This window comes from Mauremys reevesii, linkage group 6, assembly GCF_016161935.1.
Source record: "Mauremys reevesii isolate NIE-2019 linkage group 6, ASM1616193v1, whole genome shotgun sequence".
Taxonomy (NCBI): domain Eukaryota; kingdom Metazoa; phylum Chordata; order Testudines; family Geoemydidae; genus Mauremys; species Mauremys reevesii.
The window spans coordinates 95,935,628-95,944,753 of NC_052628.1; the positions used below are offsets into that span (position 1 = coordinate 95,935,628).

Consider the following 9,126-nt stretch of genomic DNA (forward strand, 5'->3'; position numbering starts at 1 on the left):
ACTTAATGGGACATTGCCAAATATCTTAGACACAATATTTGATCTACTTTAAAATTGCTATAATAGGAAATACCCTAAAGTAATACGGTAGTTTGTGTTTAAAAAAGTTTTTTAAAATATGCTACATTGACCCAAAAATTAAAAATGATTTTTTATAGAGGCTTAGGATTATTCTCTGCAGATGTATTTGCGAGTTTTGCTGACATCATAGAAACTAGGAAACAAGCAGAATAGCCACATTAATTCAAAGCTTCTTTGTGTATTCATAATGTTTCATTTGCAACACTGAACATTTATGTGCCAATAGAAAAGTTATATAATGGTAATACAGACCACGGAACATAAAGAAATAAAATATGTTACTGTAAAGAGTATGTCAAAGAATCCTAGCAGGGTCCACAGCCATTACTGGGCAGATGTAAAGAAGGAGTGGTCAGAAAAGGGATACACAGATGATTTTTAATTAAATGTATCCATTTTTAGTTTGGTTCGTCTCAGGTGCCTTTTGCTGAGGTGCGCTGCATAACTCCTGACCTGGTGAACATTGTATTCATTGCATTCTTTTGGATACTTCATGTTTGTCATTTTACTCAGTTTGGCATGTTTTTCATCCTGCCTCTAGCCAGAGCAGGCTAGGCGAATATTTTAGACTTGGCCAATAAAAACAGAATGGTTAATCCATCAATCTGTGAAGACAGTTCACAGGACACCTTAAAAAGATATGGAGAAATGCAACAAACATCAAACATAATCTTTTTTAAATGAAACATCAGCCCCAGTATATTAGTTTACTTACATAATTATAGTTTAAAAGTTGCACTACATTTATTGTTCATATAATTGATTTATAGTTACATTAGTCCTTAAAAGCAGCAAAGAGTCCTGTGGCACCTCATAGACTAACAGACGTATTGGAGCATAAGCTTTCGTGGGTGCATCTGACAAAATGAGTATTCACCCACAAAAGCTCATGCTCCAATACGTCTGTTAGTCTATAAGGTGCCACAGGACTCTTTGCTGCTTTAACAAATCCAGACTAACACGGCTACCCCTCTGATATTTGACATTAGTCCTTAAGTGGATTTGTCAATTACAGATGCACCAAGCTTGCTAATAACTCGCAAACCTCTGGACATGAGATTATCCTAATGAATGAGTTAGTAATGGTAGGTATTTTAGCTCCATCAGTGGTTCATCCCTGGTTCATCCCTGGTTAAGCCTGTGCTTAAACATATGCAGCAGCAATTAAATCCATGTCTCATTTTAATTATATGTCCCCTTATGTCTTGACACCATCATACGATGTATCAGACGCTGATCAAGCCATAAGCAATGTGATGTGCGTCATTCAGTATTTCATACAGTATTACAATTATTATTTTCATTGCTATAGCCCAGTCAAGATTGGGGAAATTCCATTGCTGAAAATTTCAAACCAGTTTTAAAAGCAAACTTAATTAAACTGGTTTGAATTTTTGGGAACTTTTTCCATGGTCAGACAAGGGCACAATTCACAATCTAATTTGAACAAGATGCAACAATTGACTACAGAAAAAAGACCCCAAAGGTAAATAGTGGAGCTAGTTTAAAAAAAAAAAGTCATACAAATTTGGTTGACCTTTTTCACTTTTCTATCAAAATTTTAAATGTTAATGAAATGTTAACTTCACAAAACTCTAAGAGTTCAGCTGCTTCTCTGAAATTCACTCAACCACTACAAAACTACAGGCTCCGCGAAACTGAGCTATAAATACCATAAGATCAGGCTCATTCACAAGGTGACCAGTATTTAGAATAAGGCAGGAAAGTCAGTGGGAGCAGTTTGGAGCTCAGAACTTTTGACAATCAGGTCACGTATTTAGCTGCCAAAAACATAGATTTAGGAGCCTAACGTTAGTGTTTTATTATATTGGCATATGTCTTTCTAATGGGTGGTGGATGTTGAGTGATTAATGCCATTGGTATTCCGCTGACCTGTCTTCTCGGCATGAAGAAGGGCACATGATCACAGCCATCAAAAGATGGAGCATAAAAGGAAACAAAATGGTATTCCTGGAATGGAGGAGAGAGGTACCCGATGACCCCCATCTATACCAACCTTCAATGGAGTAACTCTTGCTAAGAAGGGAGATACTCCTGTGCTCAAATTGCTGAGGAGACTATCAGCAGAAATACAAACCTTAGCTCTACAAAAACACAGAATCTTTTGGGCCATTCCCAAGAACAATGACCATTTTGGTTGAGAATGAACCAGAGAAAGGTGCAGTATGTCCCCATCCCTACGTGCTGTTCTTGTATATCTGCCAGGCTGATCATGAGTTAGCTAATACAAACTGTCGCCCTGATCCAGAGCAGCTGTCTAATTACAATTTTGTTATTATTAATTACAGAGTAGAAAATCATTTGTAATTAGCTCAGCCTAAATCATAGTTTAAACAGCCAAAAATTGCATTACAAACTAAAGTGTAATTAAAGCACTACACTAAAGTGTTTATTTAAACCCAGTTTAGTTACTGCAGATTTTCAATCAGGTTCTCAGGCTCATACATAGATTTAATTAGTCTCCAGTACTGACAGCATACTACATTTATTCATTAAGCATCAATATTGCTGAACAAATGTAAATAAAATTTAGACAGGGATTCTTTAAAGGGACAGTCACAGAAACATCTGGGTGAGATAATGAGGCTGGGGATGATGTGAATGTTAATGAGCTTTCAGTACTGCTCTGGCATCTCTAGCTCTTTGAAGGAGAAAGAACAGTCTCTGAATGTTTGCACTGGGGTTTGACAGCAGTAGTGATCCTATTTGCACTGGTCTAAAGTCACTGTCTGGATTACTGTTGATGATCTATATAGTATGCTTCCAAATAGGCTCTGTTCGAGGTCTGTAGGATAAAATTTCTTTCAGGTGCATTATTTTTCAACAGGTTGAGGGAGAACAACATGCATGCACTCCATAGATTTTCTTAATTTTAATGTAGCCAGCTATACAAAATCATCTAGGGAGTAGTATATTTAAGAAATGTATTTACTTTCTTATAGGCAACATTTTTTCTCCTAGTGGTGGTTGTTAGAAACATGGCAACTAGCTAATATGAAAACAACATCGGTCCCATTCAGCCCTGCCCTAATTTAACTTCAGTAAATTTACATGAGAAATAAATTTCATGCCATAACTTTTTTTTTTAAATCATGGCTAGGAAAACTGACTTTGCCATCCAAATGTTTAAGCAGTGAGCTTAATGTGCAAGATTAGGTTTTTGATTTTCAACATTCCAATTTTCTAGAGGATTTAGGGTTTTGATGTGGGCTAAAAACAAAGCATGCAAATTTAGATATTATCTATAAATAGAATTGGGCTGATTTCCCATCCATTGGTACCAATATTTTCACTAGTGTGACTCCCCTGAAATAAATATTTACACTCATGCAAAACTGTTATAACAAATTACTGTGTTCTTCCTTCCCACTTCACCACAATAATGCCATCTTCAGCTCTTCCTTGTCTCCCAGATCCCACAATGAATAAGACACGACACACAGAGGTTTAGTTAAAGTAAAAGCCTCAACTTTTATTAGGTATCATATAGCAGAAATAGGAGAAGCTCATACCAGACTGCTCATTTGTGGGGTCCCACAAGAATCAATCCTCTGACTATTCCTACCCAATATCTATGTGCAGCCGCTTAGAGAACCGGTAAGATGACATGGACTCAAGTGCCAGCAGTATACTATGCACATACCAAGCAGCTGATGACACACATGACCACACTGCTATCACCAAGATGGCTCAGTGCTTGGATGAAATCAACTCATGGTTGAAGAACAGCAGGTTGAGGCGAAATACAGGCAAGACCGAAGTTATGGTGGCTGGTAATGAAAGTGTTTTGAGGAGTTTGCAGCTTCAGTGCAAAGCCTCCTTTTGACTGAAGGTAAACACACACAGTTGGTCAATTCAGTCTGTAGTTTAGGAGCACACTGAGATTCCTTGCTGATGCTAAGCTCTCACATAGCAGTGCAGACAAACAACTCTGGCAAGGAGACTCCAGCCTATATTGGGGAATGATGACTTTACTAACACATGCCTTCATCATCTTCTGACTGGATTTCAGCAATACAGTATATTTGGCCATGAAGTCATCAGCCCTTAGGCAACTCAAGCTAGTTCAGAATGCTGCAGCACATCTCCTCAGCAACACAGGCTACTGCGAGCACATCACACCTTGTCTCCACTTTCTACATTGGCGTCTCATGAAATATCAAGTCCAATTCAAGAACTTGGTTGTTATGTTTAAGGGCTTAACACTCTGGGCTTCTTAGATACGACAGAGCTGTCCACCCACAAAGGTAAAGCTCATTAGTACAGGAGATGGAGATTTTTCTGGGGCCAGTTCAAAACTGTGGAATCGCACAGGAACTAAGGGATGGTGTCCCTAGCCTCTGTTTGCTAGAAGCTTGGAATGGGCGACCGTGGATGGATCACCTGATGATTACCTGTTCTGTACATTCCCTCTGGGGCACCTGATGTTGGCCCCCTTCGGAAGACAGGATACTGGGCTAGATGGACCTTTGGTCTGACCCAGTATGGCCGTTCTTATGTTCTTATGACCATTGCAAACCACACCACCTTCTGCTCTGAGTGCAAGGTGCACGTCTTCAACTTTGTCTTCACTAACACAAAAAAATAGCAGTATGTATATGGGTTTTTAAAAACCTAACAAAACTCTACCAAAACAGATTTCCACTGGAGAGAGGACAGAGAGAGAGCGAGAGAATGAACTTAACATGACAGATATTAATTGTGCTGCTAAACATACTTCTGGAAGGTTCTCAGATACTATGGTGATGAAACTGGTAATAAGAACCTCTATAGAATAGACTAGAAGTGTATATGCGCCCTATATCAAATACATCCATAAAGTATGCATTTAGAAGTGATTGTTATCATATCCAGGGGTATTATTGCACTCATAAAATGACATTTTACAAATCTCATTTGAATAATAAAATAAGGGTTTATTGCAAAATTTATGCTTCTACTAAGAATGCTTAAAAAGTTAATTGTATTTGTTACTTAAATGTTTCCATTCCTATCTTGTTTATTTCATTTCAAAAGAGTATAGATCAATTATTAAAACCTGAAGCAGCTTGCAGCAAATTAGCTGCTTCAACTTCAGCTCTGCACATTCTGCCAGCAGACTGTTTGGAGCCGCCATTGCTTGTGGGGAAGCCAGTTCTTACAAAAAAGCCAGAAGTTTTAAAAAAACCTGTTTTGTTTTATTTTAATCTCAGACCATTCAAAACTTAGATTTCCTAAAAGAAATTTAAAAAATAGGCAGTACAATAGATGATCATTGGCAACCCCATTTTAGGTCTGTATGTGGCTGTCCAATTATAGGGTTATTCTGCTGAGGGTTGCTCTGGCTTGCATGGGTGAGTGCAGTACACATGACTACAATGGCTGCTTTGTCATATAAAAAGGTGTTAGCTAATGAATTGCTGTCTAATTTATTTGCTATTTAATAAAGATATTACATACGTACATAATATAACCATGTAAATGTGGGTGTATAATTTTATAAACATGTGGTGCTCATATCCATAAGATAAATCATGCATCTTATCCCACCTCTCCTGAATTCACCACTCACACCATCTAACATTCTAAGCTTTCAAACAGCTTCATACCACTCTGACATTTTTTTAAAAAAACACCTCTGCTACAAGTGTGTTCCTCCCTCCCCCCACCCCCCGCCACATATTGAAACTGACTCTATGGTGGTTCTGAGTTCACACAGAGGAGAGTTGCATAACCAGGGGCTAGCCACAGAGAGAGAGCTTTCTCTGGCAGGTACTAGCAGGAGCGCCACCAGCTTTTTTGGCGCCCTAGGTGGCAGAAGGTCCCGCCCCCGAAATACCGCTGACGACCACAGCAGCCGAAGATCCGGCTGCTGCAGTCGCCGCCCCCCAAATGTTAGCACCCTAGGCGATCACCTATGTCGCCTAATGGGTTGCGCCGGCCCTGAGAACTAGCTTCATTTGGATTGACATAGCTGTCAACTTTGACACAATTTTGAAACAGACACCATTGTTCCTGAGGAGCAAGCCATTGAGAGAAGCTGAGGTACTAGAGTAGTAGGTGGTCTCCCATGTATACTGGCCCCAGCCTAATAAGGATTGGATCAGCACCTTGCAATCCACCTCAAGTAGGGAGCAGTACATAGCTGCATTGCTCCCAGAGCATAGCAGGGACCCTCTGGTGGTCCTTAGGGAAAGTAACCTCAGCCAGCTCTTTTCCTTAATTCCCCTTCCATGCTGGTTTAGATGTGCTGGCTGATACATTGAAGGGAGCGAGGCCAATGCTTCTTGAAATACAGGTAATCCATCACACAGAGGACCAGGAGCCCTATAGCCCTTGCTTCCCTGAGTGTGAGCATAGCCCACGCCAAGATAAGGAGACTGAGATAAAGGACCAAGAGAGTATTTGTAAATTAATCTAATATCTTAACCTATAATTTTATATACATATTATGGATCAAAAATTTAAGTGTCCATTTTTATACCCTAAATCAATTATGGACAATCAATTGTGAGGCTGCTTTAAACTACACCAGGGACTTGGCTGGCAGCAGACTGGCCCCAGGATTGGGTGGCTGCAAGTTGCAACCACAGTGTCATTTACCCTTGCTTTCATGAGATTTGTTATACAGAATTCTAAGATTCTAAGAGTGCGTAATCCAATTATGAGCCTTATTTGATGAACTGTGTCTTAATTTTGCTAACCTAGTTAGCAAACCTAGTTAGTTCTCCTAATCAGAAATGACAGTATCTGTCTTTTAAAGTGAAATCAACTGATGTATTTTAGCTTTGTTATAACTTATTGGCCTTCAAGCCCTTGATTCAGTTACACACAAAAAAATACATGCTTAAGTCCTTCTCTATTCAGCAGTTAAGTACATGCTTAACTTGAAAGGCAAGCTTAAATGTTATGATGAATTGAAGGGGAAATAGTTTCCCTTGGGAAGCTAGACAGTGGGATTTGATGCCCAGTCCCAGTTTTCAGAAGGGGGGAGGGCATTTTCATTTGCTTACCTGGATGGTGAGAAAAAGCACTCATGAGGGAGGGTATTTTAAAAATCACAACCAATACACAGGGGACCTAATCAAGGGAAGAAATTTGTGTATCTAAATATTTTATTGAGTTTTTTATTGAGTGAATCAAATGGAGGGGGGGGGAAATGACCCAATATATCCACTCTTTAAGGGTTAAATAAAAGCCTTGTTATTGAATTATAAAGACTTACTTGATTATAAAAATCCATACAACTTTAGGCCTTTAAATGCAAACAGTAGAAATAGCGCTTCTTTCAATATTCATCTTACAGTGTGTCTGTTTGCTGATGCTAAAATGAATTTGACATAATGGTAAGTAGTTCAAACAATCTATATTGCCGGAAGCTTTCCCTCACAAACTATTGATTTTCTTAGCCCATCTGCAGCATGCTCAAAAACACTTCCCATTCTGTTTACCATTCTGTACAGCTTGAATGCATGGTTTCACACTGTCTAATGGAATTAAGCAGACCTTGGAAGGCATTTTGCTGGAAAATTTGATGTATTCATTTGTAGTTCAACGCAAGATAACAGGAACAAAAGCCTTGCTAATTTAATGAGGTATTGCATGTAGTTCTGGTTTTGGTATTAAGCACCTTTCTGTTGATGGCTATTCATTGATTTTACCATACAAAGTTTTTGCCCTGAAGAAAGAAAGAATAGAGTGTGTGTATCTGTCTCTCTATATATTTATATTTCACAGTGCTGGCTGAATTGAAATTTTAGTGAATGTGGGCTGAGGGGTTGGCTTCATAAGTCATTTGCAAATGAGTCATTTTGTTTTTAATTTATTTATTTGTATTGTAGTAGTGCCTTGGAGCCCCAGTCATGGACCAGGAGCCAATAGTGCCACAGAACCACAGAACAAAAAGACAGTCCCTGCTCCAATGATGTATCTGAAAATACCCAGTAAATATTACAAGCATTAAAATGGTGGTCTATGGATTATCTAATGTGCGTAGAGCTGGCTAGAAAAATTAAATCAATAAAAGTTCCCCATTTTTTGTTCAAATTCAAAATTTGAAACATTTTGGTGTGTTTTAAGTGATTCAGTGTTTGAACTTGGTGATGCAATGGGCGAAAAAGGATGTATCTGTCATGATGAAGAATCTGGCTCTCAAGTAGGGAGGCCTTTGACTAAACTTGTTAAGCACAAAACAACACTGACAAAGGAACTCAGAGTAGTCCCTGAGAACATGTACATTCTTGGTGTGAAGAGCAAGTCGGTGGGTGTGCATGCTTGTGTGTAAGGGTCCAGGAGTGAACAGGGGAGCAAGCTCAAGGGAATCCCTAATTCAGTGGGGCTATGAAGCGTTGACCCATTATTGAGATGGCGCTGAAAGCTCCACAGATCCTGTGATTTTTCTGCTGCTGGGAATGGTGGCTCTGGGGTTTTTCCCAATTCCATTGGGAGGCCAGAAAAACAATATAATGTCAGATTACAAGGAAAGTAGACAATCGGTCCAGCTGGTCTAATTCTGAGGTGAAAGTGGGGCTTTACAGGCCTTAGGAAGCTTGGCTCATCAGAGGGGTGCTGCTTTGAGTGTGTCTAGAAGATATGCTGGGAGGGATTGGTGCAGAGGTCATGGGTCCTGTATAGTTTAGTTGGGGGGAAAGCAGGGCTGTTGCAGACTGTGTTGGGGGAATTGACTGGGTCTGCTTGTGTCATGCTAAGCCTCTGCATCTCAGAAACACGCTGACAGTGTTTCTTTTCCGACATGAAACAGAAATTAAATTAGGGCATTTCCCAACCTGAAGAGAATTATCTTCTATCCCCACATAGCGGTCAGAGCCCTTCTGGGGGTGGAGATGAGGGGGGAAATCAAGCCCACGGGAGATATCTGGCAGAAAAGCTCTACTGAAGTTTTAACTGAGGGAGTGAAATGAATCTGAGCTGAAAACAACAATAAAATTCTTTTGGAATCAGTAACTATGAACTGTGCCCTCCATGTTCTCTCAATGTGCAAGAGATTACATATAAACCAATGAGTGGGGTCAACTTCCCCCTCAT

The 9,126-nt window shown here is 39.5% G+C and overlaps 1 long non-coding RNA gene across 1 annotated transcript in view; it reads left to right on the forward strand.

Moving 5' to 3' along the window:
- Positions 1-8,083, forward strand: part of LOC120408594 — a 32,938-nt gene extending 24,855 nt beyond the window's left edge. The window contains exons 4-5 of the long non-coding RNA XR_005600811.1: positions 7,545-7,676; positions 7,923-8,083. This is a non-coding gene — a long non-coding RNA (uncharacterized LOC120408594). The remainder of the gene's footprint in view (positions 1-7,544; positions 7,677-7,922) is intronic.
- Positions 8,084-9,126: the final 1,043 nt, after the last annotated feature.